At 36.3% G+C, this 20,495-nt stretch overlaps 1 long non-coding RNA gene and 1 other non-coding gene across 2 annotated transcripts; one reads left to right on the top strand and one right to left on the bottom strand.

Annotated features, from left to right (window-relative positions):
* Positions 1 to 2,108: 2,108 nt before the first annotated feature.
* LOC133816459 (uncharacterized) lies at positions 2,109 to 8,817 on the bottom strand. Its single transcript, XR_009885260.1, has 4 exons — positions 8,397 to 8,817; positions 7,674 to 7,773; positions 6,696 to 7,014; positions 2,109 to 2,284 (listed from the first exon to the last, which is right to left on the bottom strand). It is a non-coding gene; the product is annotated as an uncharacterized LOC133816459 (long non-coding RNA).
* Positions 8,818 to 19,938: 11,121 nt separating this feature from the next.
* LOC133820151 (small nucleolar RNA R71) lies at positions 19,939 to 20,045 on the top strand. The gene has a single exon (XR_009886580.1). It is a non-coding gene; the product is annotated as a small nucleolar RNA R71 (small nucleolar RNA).
* The last annotated feature ends 450 nt before the right edge of the window (positions 20,046 to 20,495 follow it).

Below are 20,495 nucleotides of genomic sequence, written 5' to 3'. Positions count from 1 at the left end.
CTTCATAAAAAATATCATCAAAGAATTTCATTAAGTAACAAGGCACCAGCCAAATTGAAATCAGATTTAAACAACTATTTACTAGTAATACTTAAATTAATAAGATGCTCTGGGACATGAGTATAGAAAATTGGATTTATAACAGTAGTAAGTCCAATTTATAGATTTATTGGATTTGGACTATATATACAATGACAAGGGGAGAATTCAAACAAATAATTGGCAATTGGTATAGAAAATTGCTTTAAGCAAATGAAAAAAAACAATAAGCAAAAAATGACAAGATTCCACTAATTATGATGGAGCATAGGCCAATGACAGCAACAACATAACCAAATGCAAACATGTAATCCAAATGATTTTACTTCCAACACAGTTATAACAAAAAATAATAACCCATGAATCCATATGGAAAACTAAGATAAATACTTATCTGTTTGTATTATTATTTTAAGGTCTTCATGAAGTGAATAAGGATAAATGAAGAAACTGATTAAAATGATGACCACTAGTCAAAACTATGTGATGCATGTGTGTGTGTGTGTATACTGTCACATCGAATATAAAAGATGGAAAATGAAGCATCTTCAAAGATTAACGAAAGAACTAGTCCTTGGTCCCAAAAATCTATCAGCAACTGTAAATTCCATCAGATAATAAAACCAAGCAAAATCTGATAGTTACACAATGCACCCATCAGAAACTGATCACAAATTTGAAAGAAATAAAAACTAATAATGAGATAAGCACAAATCCAAATGCTTGAAGAAAGCCTAAAGGAATGACATGGTCGTCTTAAGCATGGAAATATATACATTTATACAAGTACATAAAATATAATACAGTCTCATAGCATGCTAATCATGCACAGTACACTACAGTATCACTAATCATGCTAATAAGAAAGTACTACCATTTCTAACTATAAAAACTAGTATCACTAATCATGCTAATCTAGTGAGATCGAACAACTATATAAAATAATACTATAAAAATCCCCACACTGCCAGACTATCCTTTATAACTTAATATTAAGATCCTGTACACTAAAACAGAAAAGAAGTTAATTACAGCTCTAAACTAAAATAGAAAAGAATTAGCTATTGCTTTCATACTGGAATGAAAAATGTGATTAACTTACATAGGATCCTGTAGATAGTTACCTCTCTAAAAGTTTCATTGTAGTTGCCTCATCCAACACATCCTTGCATTCACATAGAAAAGCACATAACTCTTTTATTATTGATCAAATTTATTTTTAAGTTATACACCACATACCAAAATCTGTGAATCTTCTCTTGCAAAGGTGAAGAAACTCTGCGTATTTCTGAGCTCCCTCGTTTGTCTTGTCAAGCTGCAAGACCAAAGGTCGCCTCGTCATGATCCCTGCAAATTTTCCAATCCAAATTTCATTATATATCCTTGCTAAAACAAAATAGTAAATAAGAAGAAAAAAGATACAAGAAAATTAAATGATAAAAATAGTAAATAAGAAAAAAAACAACTAGCCTTTGTTTACTTTTGATTATTAAACTAAGCAAGCTAGTTAATTGAGGGTAGATAGGGATGAATAATAATAATAAAAAAGAAGAAGAAAGAGCTACATGAAAAAGCTGAAAAGTAATAGACATAAAATCAGTAATTGATTATGCACTCAGAATGTTACTTACTTAATTACCATTGTAATTAAATCTTTACACTTATATGTTTCAGTTGATACCAACTCAAAGACAGCTTTTGTTACCAACTCAAAGATAGCTTTTGTTACAAAGACAAAATACTTATAAAAACAGAAGACAAGGCATCATCAAGAGAGGACCATGCAATAAAGTTTATACAGCATGCTACAAGAAAAAATGCTTTTAATAACACCAATATGCTTGTGGTACACAAATTTAAAATCATGGTAATGAGATGTATAGTAGCCAGAACCTGCATATGTAGTGACTTTTTGTTATTTTGTTTCTAATTAGTTCATTTATTTTGAATAAAAAGTGAAACTAATACTTCCTTCTGTGATGTGTGAGTTTTTTTGGAGGTGTAATAGGTACCAAAATTATCCAATAAAAAAAGTAGAACCAGGAAACTTGTAAACAGCATAGCAAACCTTTACTACAACATAGGCATCTTTCAAAAGTCGGCCAACGATTATAATGTGGAGAATCTTTTCATGGATAGCCTTGCACATGGTGCTTTTGCCATATCTCAACATATTGTAGACAGAAAAAGCATCTGCGTGTGCCTTCATCTTACCAAGATGAAATATTAGGGAGGAACAGAGTTCCTACACAACCAAAAAGAAAAAACTATTGGAATAGGTTACCCCTTCATATATTAGCTCGTTTCAGGTCAGAGTTCAAATAGTTCAAGGCAAACCTTTATAAACAAAAGAAAGAGCAAATCCATATTAGACTTTAGTCATGCATACTTGAAACTGTAGTGCACCAAAATTTTTTTTTTAGATTATTTAAATTTTGTGTTTTATTTTATTTAAATGTTAAGTGTGATGAGTTGTTTTATTTAAATGTTGTTTATTTTATTTAGTTGTTGTTTGTTTTATTTGATTGTTTATTATTTTATTTAATTGTTAGAATTTTTTGGTATAATCTTTTGAATTTAAATTTGTTAATTGTTTGTTTGGTTAATTAATTTAATAAGTGAATAATTGTGTAACATGCTTATTTTACTATTAGTATTACATTTTAAATAAGTGTGACAATTGAGGTAATCATGTGAGTTATGGTTGAATGCACTAAGGTGCATGGTAGATAGTGATGCACCCTAGTGTTTTAGTGTGTGCTAGTATATGGTAATAGGGTGCACACGTGTGGATTTTCTACACATTCTATAATTGCCATTTATTGATATTTTTGGGTAGTTTTATTTTAATAAGTAGGAAAAAAAAAAGAGGTAAAGGATATGGCAAGTAAGTGGACGTGTGGTGTAGGGAATGGAGTGATATTTGTTTTTCCATTATTTTCTAAGGTAAATAAAGTTAAATTGGATGAGGATAGACATTTTGGGAAACTACCATTTGACTCCAATCTTTTACAATAAAAGAAAAATAAAAGGAATTAAAAGAAAATAAAATGAAGAAAGGAAACTTACCTTTTTTTTTCTTTTATTTGGTCATTATGAGAGAATGGAAATAAAGGGGAAAGGAAGAGAAGAGGAGGGCATTTTTGTGTGGCTGACGTGACCTAGAGAGGGAGTTAGAGAGAGAGAGTGTGGCGTGTAGAGAGAGAAGGAGAAGAAGAAAGAAAGAAAGAAGAAAAGGAGAAGAGGAACCAAGTTTAGAGTATGTTTTCTTGTATTTTTGTTTGTCCAATCTCTTTTCTTGATTATATGATTTTGACTTGTTTATTTGTTGTGTGTGATTGGATTTCTTTCTCCTCCTCATGGTAGATTTCAACAAAAAAACCCTAGGCTTGAACAAGGGGTATGAAGTTTGGGTGTTAATCATATTGTATTCTTGATTTTACAATCAAGAGAGGTAATGGTCTTTCTTAGCCTATATATTGGTTTTGATGGGTTTATCTTTGAGGTTGTTGATGGTGATGCTAATGGTTTGATTATTGTAGGATTGATGATTATGATTTGTATTTTTAAGAGAATATGTTTTGTTTAAAAAGGGCTCGTGGGTATGATTGAGAAAATGGATTTGATAGGGTTTATATGAGGTTATATTTTATGTTTATATTGCTATGGTTATTTTTTTTTTAAATATTTTATTTATGTAAAATGGCAAATGATGATTTTAGAAATATGATAAGATGTATGTGATTTTTGTACTAATGAATCTTGATATGCATAAAAGGAGGAATGATAGAAATATGTTAGGGTTATTATAAAGGCATGTATATGAAATATGATGTTTATGAATTAATGTATGTTATTGCCATTGTTATTGTTGTTGGATTTCATTTGTAGATTTAATGAAATAGAAAAGATGGGTTTTATAAGATTTCATGTGAATATGTTAGTAATATTCTTAGAATTATGTATATAATAAGAGTATGATGAGATTTTGGACATGTATGATTTTATGTGAAATTTTTGGGATAAAAGATGAATTTCATGAGAAATTAAGCTTGCTGATTTTTGTAAATAATTGGATAAAAGTTTGATAAAAAATGATTTGCATGCATAAGTAATGTCCTTGATGTTATCTTAATTTTATGAAATTAAAAAGGGTATTTTAAGTCCCATTAAAATGATATTTTACTCAAATAAATACCTACAGAATTTTTATTGTATTTTTAGAAAAATATGAGGTTTTAAATTGAATATGGTGATTTTTAAAGGTAAAAATAGTTGCTGGAATTTTTGTAAGAAAATGTGAAGTGTGTTCCACTAAAATAAATTTGATGAGTTTTTGGAACAAATTATTATCCTAAGTTATGGTAATATTGAAAAATGTTATGAATGCATATTTTGATAAGTTATGATTTTCCTTTATTTTGATTGAGAAAAATATTTAGATTCTATTTATTGTGATTTTTAAAGAAATTAAATAGTGGCTGAAAGTTTGGTTTAAAAAGTTTAAAAATGATTATTTAATTGTCACATATGGATTTATGTTACATAAAACTAAGTCTTAAATAATTTAAATAAAAATATATTTTTCCCACACTTAAAAATATATTTTTCTCACATCATTTATGTAACACAATTAACCAATGTTAAAATTTGCTTTTCTAAAGAAACATATTATAAATAGGTATTTTAATTAATTCTAAGTTTTTGGGTTAATTCTTTGTAATTTGAGATTAATGAATGAAATTGTCACATATTTTATTTTTTTAAGCTAAATCAAATTATTTTATAAAATAAAATAATGTTTTGAGGAATTTAATCAACTTAGAAATTTTAAGAAAAATAAAGCATGTTATATGTCTATTAATTTTAAAACAATAAAATTAAGAAATATAGAATTATCATTTTTAAAACGTCTCTATTACGCAATGTTCTCACGTATGCATGTTACATGCAAGTCCACTTTTACGTCCAAAATTATGTTTACTATTCAACTATGTGGTTTTTATAAAAAGATCATGCATGTAAAATAGGTAAAATGAGCATTATTCTTTTATAGCTTTATGTGTAGTTAAGAATAATTGTGTGTTATGTGTAATTGTTATTATGTGTGCATGGCCCATGCACACATGAGTTGTATGGAATGGCAAATAGTAATTTTATGAACCTAAGAAATGTTGTTTTGATTATGATATAGGCTTGTTGAAAGATTGTGAAAATTTCTTAGCTTGGACCTGAGGTAAGGAAGTTAGATAGATTCTATGATTTTATGCTATGAATGGTAAGACTTTTGTATGAATGAATTGTTATGAAATATGAATGTCATAATGTGATGATATGTGTATGGATGTTAGATACATCAAAAAAGTGACGATGTTAGATACATCAAACAAGTTACGATGTTAGATACATCAAACAAATTATGATGTTAGATACATCGAACGAGTTACTATAGCTAAAGACGTAACTCCTAGGGCGGACGCGCCGAGGTTATTCAAGGACCAGAGACTCTTGTTTACCTAATAGGGTGACATGGACAACTAGCGAGCGATGCTCATCTTGTATGTTGTATGAATATGATTAGGGTGACATGGACAACTAGCGGGCCATGCTCATCATGTATGCTGTATGATTGTGATATGATGATATGTTACGATTACGTTATGATATACAATGATGATATGTTACGATTATGTTATGATATGCCATGATGTTTTAGATGAACGTTAGTGTTTGTATTTGTTGTATTCTTACTTGTTTATTGTTTGTAATTCCTTACTGGGCTTTTAGCTCACCCCCCTTACTTTCCTTCCAGGTAGTAAATAGGATTTCTTATGGCACGCGTGGTGACGTGAGGAGTTCTATCATCGTGGGGTGTATGGCGTGGGGTAATCCTATGGACGGAAAAACGATCATCTTAGAACGCCATTTAAATTATGTTTTGTTTTAAGAGACTTTCCTAATTATCAGTGGGACTCAGTTATTTAAATTTTTGTTCCTTTTGAACTTTGCATAAAAATTTATGTTTTCTTTTAAAACTAATGGCGCCAACTTGCATGGTTTTAAGCAAGTCCCCACCGAGACTTTGATAAGGAGTGGTATTCTTTATAAACTATGTTATGCGAATGTTTTATAAGTATTAGTTTAGGGCGTTCTTTATAGAAACCCATTATATTCTAAACCAAATATGGAACATCCTACAGCTACCTAATCTCCATAATATCTCATCACATTTTATCTTCCCAACTCAATACTCATTATTCTCGCATGTTTTCTGTCCTAAAAGTTGTCAGGCAACAAGGCCACAATGAGTATTTTTTTAAAATAAAAAAACAATTATTGGGTGAGTTCCTAAACCTTGTCTGAAAGATTATTTGGGAAATTGGATGTGGAAGATATTATCTTTTTTCTTCATAAGCTCATTACTTTTTTAATTGACTTCATTCATATCTAGAATCCTTCTCATTCTGTGTCTATCTTCCAAAATATTCTTCATTCCCGCACTTTTTTCCATGAAATTTGCCATGTTTTCTATTTTACTCCTGCTTCTACATAACTTGTTTATTGAAAAATATATTATAGTTTTTTCTACTCATCTTTGGACAGAAAAACAAAGAAAAAAATGTGTAGCTAGTTTTAATCAATAGGAAGGAGCATACCTCATCTAATTGATGGCCTTTATTGTGCATGTCCACTGTCATTTGGTAAGCAAGCAAATACAACTTCTCCTTACAGAAATATTTTATTAGGATATGAAAGGTATTATAATCAGGACTGATAGCTAATTCATCCATTTTCTTTAACATTTCCATTATGCCTCCATATCGCCTACTCTGCAGTAAGCACAGAGCATAGTGTTAAACATCACCAAGTCGTATGTGTCATATCTTGCTTCAAAATCCTTGGCCAATTGCTTTGCTTCTTCCAAAAGCCCGCCTCTGCAGAATGCTGAAATCATGATACTGTAGGAATAACCATCTGCCAGAGGAAAAATACATCATTTCAGCACAATGATAGTCTGTATAATTATACTAGATGACCTATGGAAAGCATGCAAAATGACAGCTATGCCCATCAAAGGTCATGTTGATTAAACTGAATCTATCAAATTTGAGAGTAAAGTTGCAACAGAGATTCCTTTATAACTTTACTACTGTTGAAAGACACATATTATTGAAGGTGCATTATCAGTATTATAAAATTTTTGATACAAGATCTAAAACAATGTTATTCCAGGGCAAACTTTCTAATACTTGGATTCAAGGATCTTCCACAAGACATCTCATGACTAAGGTCAAAATACCAAATAAACGCGTTGAGGGTTCCTTATATATGTAGGTTACGAAGTCCCTTCTCAATTGCATTGAGTGAAAACTAATTTTAGTGTAGCATGCATAGCATTTTAACATTTGTGTTGAACACTTCTTGTCCAAATCTTAAGACCTTAATTAGAAACCCTAGTAAAAATCAAATTAAGTTATGAACAGGATTTTGGGGGCATGACAAATGATATGTTTAGTTTGATCACCTAAAGAACTAGATGCTTATGCTTTTTAGTGCATCGTGCATTAGTAAGAAGGCAATTCATAGTTTGATGTCTAAAAGAAGCCTACTTAACAACTTTATTCACTGCATACCTGAGCTAACGCATTTCTCAAGCATTTCATCAAAAACTGATTTAGCTTCATTGATCTGTCCAGTCTTAGCAAGTGCATTCATCAATAAACAGTATGGCATCTGAAAATAGATTGATGATGAGTGACAAACATACAATCACAAAAGGAAAAAAAAAACTGGAGCTAATAAAAAGTGTAGGTAGCATTCCCCCAGGGGCCAAAAGGAAATGAATATAGATTTTTAGTAAAATTACAAAGAACTCTAAGTTGCCTTGAATCATAACCAAATGTTTGACAAGAGACGAGCATATATTGTTAGTTCCTAAACATTTAAAAAAAAAATTAATCAATCAATCAACATAATGGCTATGCTTACTTGACAGAGTTGATATTAAATTGAATGACCAAAGGAAATTTGTTGTTTTGGAGTTAAGATAATTAGTCATATCAACTCAAAAGAAGAACAAATAAGTAAAAAGGAAGTTGAAAGTTTCACAACACAAAGACAAACATTACCAGTAGTTGTAGCAAAAAGAAATAAATCAGACAATTTTGGCTCAGTCAACCGAATGTATTGACCAAACTAGTTCTACACTGAACTTTAATGATGATGCAACTTAAATCCAACACATTTGAGGTTAAACAAATGCTCTCAAAGAGAAAATCTCATAGTAATTACAAACTAGAAAACCTAGGACTATGAAACTAAATGATAGTTGTAACAGTACAACTGTACAAGTTTACCTCATCTTCGGCGTAGCCCTTAGCTTGCAGTTCAGCTAACAATTCTCTAGAATTTTCAAACAAACCTCCTCTGACATATAACTTGAGCGCATTTTCTCAGTAACCAAACATAGTTTTCTTTAATTGAAGTTGAAACAAACCTCCACTCAAGCCACTAGTCCGAGTTAGGTCGATATCGTATGGACTGGACTCAACGTCAAGACCAGAACGGACCTTGTCGGGAAGCCTAGAGACGAATTCAGTCCTGAGTGAGTTAATAGAGCATCCTCGACTGAGTTGGCGATTCCGGTGAACGTTATCACTGGGTCACTGGAATGGTCGGAGAGGCTCCGTCACTAGAATGGTCGGAGCACCTCATCGTCGCACGACCGTTATCACTCAGTCTCCGACTTCGCTATTCCGGAGACTGAGAGGCTCCTTCCATTCGTTGAGGCTCTTGTAGGAGGTTGCATTGGAAAGAGGTGGTGGTGTTCAAGGTTCAGTCTTTACCAATTTTTTCAACTAGGTTTTAGAAAATTAATTAGAAGAAGAAGAGGAAGACGGTAATAGGATGGTCAGAAGTGTGTAGAGGTTTGGAAATAAAAAAGTAAAAAGTAGAATACTTTACTAAAACGCGGGCTCCCAAATTTTGTACCGCCAATTTTTTTTCCCACCAATTGTTTTATTATTTGATATACCATAATACTTTTTCAATACTATTATATTTATATGTTATGGAAAGGGGTATTTGGTGTAGTGTCTTTTGTATTCTATTTCACAGTTATATAAGTATATATATTTATATTAGTGAATGCATATATATTATTATAGTAATATACGAATTTCTGGTATTTTCATATAGGGTAAAGAAAGAAATAAAAGATTAGAGAGAAACCCTACTACTTTCAGATCGTGTAAAAAGCGTAAAAACAAAAGGACACAAAAGAAATGCTAGTGACTGGTTTGGGTGTTTTGGTTTTATGATGAGTAGTGCTCATGATATTGAAAGAGAATGAAGACAGAGGGAAAGAATGTTGGTATTAAACGTAAATCACTCATACAATTGAACGATTAAAATATTAGGCGAAGTCCTAGGCTTGCATTAGTCACTATGCTTAGCAACATATGGTGCCCCAATTTTTTGTTATTTGTTGATGCCGTTTTTCGTCAACTTAGAAATGAAGAGCACTAAACTGAAAATCAGTCTAATAAATAAGCACACAATTTTTTACGTGGTTTAGCAGTTAAAATCTGCCTAGTCCATGAGTCGATATTATTCAACTATGGAATTCTCTCAAAACTTTTAGAAAGCAATTCAACAGAGTATTCCCAGTACCAACTTCAGTCATTCTACAAATGAATTTCTCCAGTCTATTTATAGACTGGTTTACAGAATATCTCCCCTCACATTTCAGGAAGTTATGATTCAAATTTCAAATAAATACAATTAAAAGTGTGTAAATATACAATATCTCCTGATATTCAGGATTTATTAATAGATTACAACAAATCCCTAGATATATGGACTTTCAAACAATAATCGTATTCACAATAGATTATCGATCTCGAACATTTGACTTACATATCTTCAGGATCAACAAACCATTACGAGCTCGCTACCTCGACTTGTCACAGTCTTAACAAGTGACTTTATCGAGATCGTCTTCTCCGAGCTCTTAATGCTTGGGCTCGAACCTTCTTGATGGATACTAATAAAAATAGACCAGGAAAATTAGATGTTGTTGATTTTCTAACGTTTAAAATATGTGCAAGTATACACAATCGGCAACAAGTAATACAGTGACAAAGCGTCAAAGTTCGTATCCACAAGGACTTTTTAACTAAATTAATGTAAAATCAACCAAAAACAACTTATAAAATAGTAACCAAAACAAAGGAAAGAGTGGGTAATTAACGCTGAAAATAATTGTAGACAAACAAAGGAATTAAACCAAAAATCAGAGATTAAAATGACAAAATACTGGGTGGTTTTCAGATATAAGAAAAATGGATTCGGGTGATTAATTCCCCTCGGTTCGTTCCAGTTGTTACAGCAATGGCTCAGCAATGGGTTAGCAATTATGATAGTGTTAACAAATTTCGTAAAACCCAGCAAGTTTTTCCCAAAACGTGCAATCTAATGTCTATACTCCCCTTCTATACATTCCTGCATGAAATCAGATTATAAACATTCATTTAAGCATCAATTCTTAAGTTATGCAAGGTAGCAAAACATTCCTATTCTACTACTCAAAATCACCTAAAACTAGATGAATCTCTTGCATCAATTGAATGAAATCAGCTAGACTTCCCTTTTCCAAGTTAGATCTAGCTTAGTAAATGCTAAAAATGGCCAATAATTAACATTCAATAACAGTAAAGCACATTCAATTGAACAAAGACATAATCACTTAGCCATTGCATTTATATGTTGAGTTCATACTTGAGGGTTCATAATCACCCAAACCCTTAGGAAATTAGTTCATAGTTGCAAACTTAAACATGAAAATAATACAGAAGTAATCCATGGAGTTTGCAGAAATTAGATGAAATTAATACAAAGAGAAAGAAATGGTGTAGGAAGAATGAGTTGTGAGCTCAAATCCTCCTTATGGCATCAGCCTTCTTCCTTCTCTGTTGGTCGTACTCTTCTTAAATCTTCTCCCTGAAACCTTCTCTGTACTTAGCCAAAAGTTCTCTCCATTTCTAAAAATGGTCCATATCCCAAAAAATACGGCCGGCCTCCTTTAATTCTAGGGTACTTTCCTTTACCCTAATTGGACAATCCAGATCATTTGCCTACATGTACTTTGTCCCACATACTCAGCTGACTCAGTACTCAGTACACTTGCCACCTGGCCGCCTCTTTTCTCTTCATTTAATCCAGCTGGAGTATTTTTTTTTCACGAAGTCCTTTTTCTCTAGCTTCTGTTTAATTGCTAAGACTGACTGCTACAGCATTGTTGAGTTAGCATCCTCCCCTTTTCAGCAACATTTCCCTTTGATTCACAGTTCCCTCAGCTCCTGTTTCCTAACCTGAATAACAAAACATAAACTACATAGATCACTAAAAATATGAAAACACAAACACAACTACTCCTAACATAAATTTACACTAATTCGACACCATTTCAACTAATTACAATTCATTACTCTTTGATTTGGTTTGAAAATTAAGTTTAAAGACATAAAAATAACTCTAAATCTTAGAGTTATCAACACCCCAAACTTAGCATATTGCTCGTCCTCGAGTAATGACGACACACAGTAAAAACAATAAACAAAAAACAACACACAAATAACAGATGAGAGATTTAAAAGGTTCAAATTTGCCTAGTGACATTGTTGCTCTCAGAAAAATGGATTTGAGTGGAATAATGAAATGTTTCTGCCCTAACCGTATATGCTGCCCTTTTCAACTTTTATTCACTGGACATCGTTAATATCTCCTCCAAGTCGCCTAATCAATAGTGTACACAAGTGCATCCCACCTAACTTTGAATTTTCTACAACTACCCTTTGATTTTTCATTATAGCTCCATAAGTTGAATTAGTGCATTCCTCTCCACTAATGTAGTCTCACTTATCCCCTAGATCAAAAGGACTTTATTAAGCTTATAATGTAGGGCTTAGGCTAGGGTATGGTAAAGGATGTGTTTACTAGCTTAAACCTAACCACCTCACTTGTCAAAAATTAAGCCTCTTTCTCATGATTTTTGTTTTTGTTTTTCTTTTCACTCTTGAATCTCTTCCCTATGATTTTTGGCTCACAAAGATATGTAAATAAAATTTGTTTCTCTTGCTAATTTTATTCCTATCTCTCTTCTTAAAAAATGTTTTTTTTTTCTCTTTTTTTTTTCTTCTTTTTGTATATATATATATATTTTAACACTAAACACATATTAAACATAAGAGAAATATATTAGTACATGATGATATATATAGCAAGAAAATTTGCACATAATTAATGTATGCTTTGTGAGCTAATTCCCCACCCCAAACTTACAACCCAACATTGTCCCCAATGTGGCTAAAATAATGAATAAGAATTAGCTCGCCACAAGCTACACTCACCACACTCACCCCAAACTTAATCTTAAAAATAATAATTGACAAGTGAGAGCAATTAAGTGGGTAGATAAATGGAAAGTGTATTAACGGGGAAAATGTGATGCATGTTCGGGTTAAATGAAAAAAAATCAGGTTAATAGGCTCAAACGTGGGTGACTAAGGAACACATATCATACAAGGAAGGCTAAGAAGGCTCAATCGTCCAAAGATGGCCTAAATCATTTCTAAAGGATAAGTGGAGCTAGGATTTCGCCTCAAGGAGATGCACTAACCAATTCTAGATGCTAATAGCATAAGCTCAGCAATCATTGACAGAAAAGATCAAAGTAAGGTGGGAAAATCAAAAGTATATCCTATTGAGGAGAGACTAACAGAGACATCCATAATATCCAACAATTAAACATGACTGGGCCGCATATAAAGCCAGGCAGAAACAAGCATGGATCGAATGGAAAAAATATCATCATCGAGCAGTACACTAGGCCAATAGAATAAGTTTTTAAAACTCTCATCACAGACAAAAACAACAAACAATAACATCCAAAACAGAAACATAAACGAACACCTATATGACAACTAACACTAACACAGAAAAACAGCAAACAGAATTAAAATATATATATTAGGATTAGGAAACCCCCTTCACTCGGAGTCCTCATCGGGAGCCTCCGGATTGGGCGCAGGGGCTGAGTAGTCCGTCCATGGGTCGAGGAGTTGCTGTGGGAACTGTGGAACCATCCTGGGAGTTAGCTTTTTGAATGTACGTTCCACGCTGCCGTCTCTTTGCTGCTCGTACTGCCAAAATGCTTGCATTTTGTCACATAGTTCGCCCTGCCGATGATGCATTTGGTGCTACATCATCTCGTACTGAGTAAACCGCTCCACGAGGGCATTGTTGACAGGGGCAGCAGGGTCATGCACTGAGGAGAAGGCAGAGGCACGATGAGTCCTCGACGCTCGGGCCGGGCCAAAACTCACTGCTGCTCTAGGATGCAACAGCCCCTCTTCGGGCCATACCGGTACACCAGCATCTCGACATAAGGCAGTAATAGTGGCTGGTAAAAACAGCTTCCCTTTGCCCCGCTGTGCGCACTCAAAAATTTCCCGCGCTAGGACTGTGCCAACATCCACTTGCAACCCCTTCTGAAGGCAATATAACATGAAAGCTCGGGCTTTGCTGACAGTGGAATCGTGCGAAGTTGGGCATAAAGTGGTCTGCACAAATGAATAGAGACACTTCAGCTCGTGCTCTAAATCCGTCCGTCTAAGCCGCAGGTTTTCCTGTTCATCGACATCCCAGACATCACCTAGAGCGACATTTTCCATCACTTCAACCAACTCATCCCCCCAAATCTCTCCTCGGTTCTTGGAAAACACACATTTCCCTGTCTCGAGCCCAAACAGATTATTAATCGCCTCGGCAGTGAATTGGACTTGCACTTCACGCACTGTGACTACGGTGGGCCATTCCTGAGATAAAAAATTCACGTAGAACTCGCGAACAACTTCAGTGAGAGATGGTTCCGGTGTCACAACAATTTTATCCCACCCCCTCTCAGTGATTGTTGCCTGCAACCATTCAGGTAACTCTTTGATGCCCTCTGAATCTGCCACGAGTCCCCGTTCCATGTACAACTCGCGATGAACGACTTGATTGTTGTATTTTGCCTCTACAACTGGGCAATAGAACTTGGCCACTTCATTAAACTGTCGCCTTTTGCCTTTCTCTTTGTGAGCAACTGATTTTACTCGCGGCATTTGTGGATGGTGAAGGTTATGTTAGCTCTGTTGAATGATGTGGGGTGGGGAAATGGGTAATGGGTACTCAATTGGCTCGGGTAGAGGGCGTGAATATTGCTGGGATGATGGCAGTTCACGGTCTGGTCAGTGAACTGGGTTGTGCGGCGGAGCTGGGTTTGGAGAGGGGCGGCTGCTGTGATTGGTGCTAAGGGGAGAAGATGCAGTAGGGTAAGGTTGAGATGTAGTGGGCCAACTGAGTGTTTTGGGGTCAAAGTGGTCAATGGGCCCAGTTGACTTTTCTAAGTCAGCCCAATACCCATTTCTCTGGTCTGGCCGAATTTAAAATGCATGGGGCCCTTTTTAACTTGAATAATTAATCCCCAAAAACAAATTTTGCAAATGGATCTCTTTTTGTTTTAATTCTTTAATTCATTGACTTCCACGGGCCATTCCCAAAATTTCAAGAAGAGAAAGGGCTTAGGCAAGTGGTCCCACTAATTCTTTAAAGAAGCCCAATGATTGAATACTTATCTCCCAATCATTGGCTCACTTAAAATGTTTCTTTCTTTTTGACCACGTGCCCATTAATTCTCACAGAACCAATTACCCCAGCTTCGAGCCCGATACTTCTCGTTTTTTAACCCAGCTTTGTCAATTTGCTGCCCAGCAATTGCTAACGGATTGCTATAGCAACTGGGCAATACTCCTACACCCCAAACTTAATGTCTTTCCCAGATTCCAAATTTTTCCCAGATCCTGACTTCCTTCCAGAATTTAACCAGCACCAAAAATACACCTTTCAGAATTACACAGAACAGTTATTGCTATCTATATATATATATATTTTTTCCTCTCTTTATAATTTTTTTTTTATGGGGTGCCATTGAATCTGTTGTTCCTCACTTTTTTTCCTGACTTTTTTTTTTCTTTTTCTTTTTTCTCTCTTTTCTTTTTGTAGGCACCCCAAGTTACAATTGTCAAGCATCCTTTAAGGAGATCGAGGTCTTTTCTCGGTTGACCTCGCCTCCCCAATAGTGTTTCAGTCGCTGCCCGTTCACTTTAAACTCCCTTCCAGACTGCTTATCTTTCACTGTAATAGCACCAAAGGGAGTCACCTCTTGCACTGTAAACGGACCAGACCAACGGGACTTTAATTTCCCAGGAAAGAGTTTGAGCCTTGAATTGAAGAGTAGTACTTCCTGCCCTCTTTCAAAAACTCTTTCCTTGATTCTACAATCATGCCATTTCTTTGTCTTTTCCTTATACAACTTAGCATTCTCATAGGAAAACAAACGCAGCTCATCCAACTCGTTCAGCTGTAACTTCCTTGCCTCACCAGCTGCTGAAATATCCAGATTTAGATTTTTAAGTGCCCAAAACGCCTTGTGTTCCAACTCCACGGGAAGATGGCATGCCTTCCCATAAACTAGGCGATAGGGAGACATGCCTAGTGGAGTTTTATAAGCTGTCCGGTAAGCCCAAAGTGCATCGTCTAGGCGCTGGGACCAATCCTTTCTGCTTGGATTTACAACTTTCTCCAAAATGCCTTTAATTTCTCGATTTGATATTTCAGCCTGCCCGTTGGTCTGTGGGTGATAGGCAGTGGAAATTTTATGTTTAACACTGTACTTTGCCAAGAGAGCAGCCAAGACTTTGTTCACAAAGTGTGTTCCCTCATCGCTAATCAAGGCTCTAGGTGTCCCAAACCTTGTAAACACATGTTTATGAAGGAACTTCATAACCACTCTAGCATCATTTGTCGGACTAGCAATTGCCTCTACCCATTTCGATACATAATCCACCGCCACTAGAATGTAGAGATTCCCAAAAGATTGTGGGAAGGGACCCATAAAGTCGATACCCCACACGTCAAACAATTCCACCTCCAAAATGCAATTAAGAGGCATTTCATTCCTAGCGGAGATATTTCCCACTCGCTGGCAGCGATCACAATGTTGAACAAAATTATGGGCATCCTTGAAAATAGAAGGCCAATAGTATCCCGACTGAAATATTTTGGCAGCAGTTCGTTGCCCACCAAAATGACCACCATAAGGGGCTGAATGGAAGCTCTCTAGGATGCTGGAAACTTCACTTTCTGGGACACATCTTCGCATTATTCGATTTGGGCACTGTTTATATAAGTAAGGTTCATCCCAACAATAAAATCTGACATCATGTAGGAACTTTTTGAGCTGCTGTTTGGTAAAATCTGGTGGATACACGCCCCCAACTAAAAAGTTCACGATATCCGCGTACCATGGTACTTCCTCTTGTGCCACAGCCAGCAATTGCTCATCAGGAAAAGTGTCTTGAATCTGCAATTTACCCTCTGAATTGCTGCTGTAAATACTTGATTCCAGCCTTGAAAGATGGTCCGCTACTTGATTTTCAGTGCCCTTCCTATCTCGAATTTCTAAGTCGAATTCTTGCAGCAAAAGAACCCAACGTATCAGCCTTGGTTTAGAATCTTTTTTAGCTATCAAGTACTTGATAGCAGAATGGTCTGTGTACACAATAACCTTGGTTCCAACGAGATAGGAGCGAAAATTTTCAAATGCAAAAATCACAGCCAGCAGCTCTTTTTCTGTTGTAGTGTAATTAATTTGGGCATCCACTAATGTTTTACTGGCATAGTAAATAGAATGAAAAACTTTATTCTTCCGCTGCCCAAGAACAGTCCCAATAGCAAAATCACTTGCGTCGCACATAAGTTCAAAAGGTAGAGACCAGTCAGGTGCTGTAATCACTGGTGCAGTAACAAGGGCTGACTTCAACTTCGAAAATGCCTCTTGACATTCATCAGTAAAATCAAAAGGTCTATTCTGCTCCAGCAAGCTGCATAACGGTTTTGACACCTTCGAAAAGTCCTTAATAAAGCGCCTGTAAAAACCAGCATGACCAAGGAAACTTCGAATGCCTTTAACTGTAGTAGGGGCTGGTAGTTTCTCTATAACTTCCAGTTTCGCTCTATCAACTTCAATCCCCTTTTTCGACACTTTATGCCCCAATACAATGCCCTCTTGCACCATAAAATGGCATTTTTCCCAATTCAACACTAAGTGGGTTTCCTCACACCTTTTTAAAACTCGTTCTAAATTCACCAAGTAGCTGTCAAATGAGTCCCCATACACAGAGAAATTTTCCATGAATATCTCCAAAATACTCTTAGCCATATCGGAAAAAATGGCCATCATGCACCGCTGAAATGTGGCCGGTGCATTGCACAAACCGAAGGGCATTCTTCTAAAAGCGAATGTGCCGTATGGACAGGTGAAAGTGGTCTTCTCTTGGTCCTCCGGTGCTATAGAAATCTGATTATACCCAGAATACCCGTCAAGAAAACAGAAAAACTCCTTTCCCGCCAAGCGGTCCAACATTTGATCGATAAAAGGCAAAGGAAAATGATCCTTTCTAGTGGCCTTGTTGAGTTTTCTGTAATCCATGCAAACCCGCCATCCGGTGACTGTACGAGTGGGAATAAGCTCATTGTTGTCATTAGTAACTACTGTAACGCCCCCTTTCTTCGGGACGCATTGAACTGGACTCACCCACTTGCTGTCAGAAATTGGATAAATAATCCCATAGTCAAGCCACTTAATGACCTCTTTTCGAACTACATCTTTCATTACTGGATTCAAACGCCTTTGCTGCTCCACAGAACTAGTACAATCAGATTCCAGCAAGATTTTATGCATACAAAGCGTTGGACTAATTCCTTGATTATCGGCCATTGTCCAGCCAATCGCCCTTTTATGCTGCTTCAGCAGTTTCAGCAATGCTTCCTCAGCAACATACTCCAGACAGCTAGAAATTATCACAGGTAAAGTGTCATTTTCGCCCAAGTATACATACTTTAAATGGCTTGGCAGCGGCTTTAACTCCAGCTGAGGTGGTTCTTCAACAGATGGTTTAGGGGCCTGAAAGTGCTTTTCTGGCAAATTTAGAGCTTCAAACACCTTACTATATTTCTTGGTTGGTTGGCAAGAATCTACCCATGTAATCATCTCCTCATCTTCACTGCTATACTCCTCCTCATCTCCAAAAATCTGGGTTCCCATAGCAGCTTTTTCCACCCTTTTATTGAACTTCTCAGCTACCAAAGTATCAACAACGTCAACTCTAGAGCATTCTTCCATTTCATCCGGGAATTTCATAGCTTTAAACACACTAAAGGTGATTTGTTGGTCATTCACCCTCATGGTAAGTTCACCATTCTGCACGTCAATAAGAGTACGCCCTGTAGCAAGAAAAGGCCTACCCAAGATTATAGGTACCTCTTTATCCGCTTCATAGTCTAAAATGATGAAATCCGCCGGAAATATAAATTTATCCACTGGAACTAACACATCTTCAATCTTGCCCTCGGGATGAGCCATAGATCTATCCGCAAGTTGTAAAGTAACAGTAGTGGGTCGTGCCTCACCAATACCCAGCTTCTTGAAAATTGACATAGGCATAAGGTTGATACTAGCGCCTAAGTCGCATAATGCTCTTCCCACATCTCTACCCCCAATTGAGCACGGAATTGTAAAACTGCCAGGATCTTTTAATTTTGGGGGTATTTTACTTTTCAACATTGCGCTGCATCCGTCTGTAAGTGCTACAGTTTCAAACTCCCCCAAACGCCTTTTCTTCGTCAAAATATCCTTTTAAGAACTTGACATAATTCGGCATTTGCTCCAATGCTTCGACCAAGGGGATATTAATATGCAGCTGTTTCAGTACATCCAAAAACTTTCTGAACTGACCATCCTGTTGTTGTTTGCGAAATCGCTGCGGAAATGGAAGGGGCGGTTTAGGACCAGAATTTACTGGAGCAGTTTGCTGACCCTTTGCTGTAGCAACTGGGCCAGTTTCAGCAATTTCCTAGGCAGTTTTGTTACTTGTTTCTCCTTCGCTTTGGATTGAAGTGGGCTCTCCACTACCCTATATTTCCTCAGAATTTCCCAGATTTTTACCATTCCGCAGCTGAATAGCTTTACAGTGTTCTTTCCCATCTCTCCTTGGGTTTTCTGTATCACTAGGCAAAGATCCTTGTGGCCTAGTTTTCATTTCATTGGCTAGCTGGCCGAGCTGCATCTCAAGATTACGAAGAGAAGCTGCTTGGCTTTGTATTACTGCATCGTTCTTAGCCATATACTCCCTCATTAGATTCTCCAAAGAATTCGGCTGGGTGTTTTGAACATGTTGTGAAGGTCTCGGCTGTTGTCAAAAACCTGGTGGATATGCTTGTCTTCCTTGTGCTGGTGCTGTGCTTGAACTTGCTCCTTGACCCCCCCATGACAGATTAGGATGATTCTTCCATGCTGGATTGTAAGTGTTAGAATATGGGTTGTTGTTGTGGTTGAAATTCTGATTTCCCACGTAACAAACGGAGGCTGGATTTGAAGGGCAATTCTCAAAAGTATGCCCGTCCCCACAATACACACATGATACTTCTGCACTTTGAATGGCAACAGCTGGCTGAATACTTCCTCCCAAACTCATATTCTTCAAGATGTTGGTCATTGAGGCCATTTGAGCTGTTAGAGCCGTTAATGCATCTACTTCAAGAACTCCCGCCACCTTTCTACTTGTAGGAGCTCTAGTGTTTGACCATTGATAGTTATTACTTGCAATCCTTTCCAAAATCTCAAATGCTTCATTGTAAGACTTGGAAAGAATGGCTCCATTGGCTGAAGCGTCCAAGACCATTCGAGAGGCTGCATTGAGACCATTGTAGAATGTCTCCATTTGTATACAATGTGGGATACCGTGGTGTGGACATTTTCTTAAAAGCTCTTTGAATCTTTCCCACGCGTCACTAGTGGACTCATCTTCCAGCTGCTGAAACGACATGATTTCACTTCTAAACTTTGCATTTCTGGTGGGAGGGAAGTACTTTCTTAGAAATTTCTCAGCCAAGTCATTCCAATTTGTAATGGAATCGGGAGGAAGGGTGTTGAGCCATGATCTAGCTCGGTCCCTTAAAGAGAACGGAAATAACTTCAGCCTTAACGCCTCTTCACTTACTCCTTGAAGCTTAAAAGAATCGCTCACCTCCAAAAATGAACGAAGGTGGAGATGAGGGTCCTCCGTTGGCATCCCGCTGAACTGCCCCACAGTTTGGAGCATTTAAAACATGACTGGTTTGAGCTCAAATTGAGCTGCTTGTAGTTCTGGCCTCACAATGCCTGGATTTAGCTCATTAAACATGGGGGCAGCGTATTCCCGTATTGCTCTGGCTCTTTCATCTGCCAAAACAATGGGATTAGTAACTTGCTGGCCATCCCCCTCATCATCAACACGTTCAGCCATAGTGCCTCG

This window comes from Humulus lupulus, chromosome 2 (assembly GCF_963169125.1).
Source record: "Humulus lupulus chromosome 2, drHumLupu1.1, whole genome shotgun sequence".
NCBI lineage: Eukaryota > Viridiplantae > Streptophyta > Magnoliopsida > Rosales > Cannabaceae > Humulus > Humulus lupulus.
The sequence above is the reverse complement of the archived record's forward strand: the minus strand, read 5'-3'. Positions and strand labels throughout refer to the sequence as shown.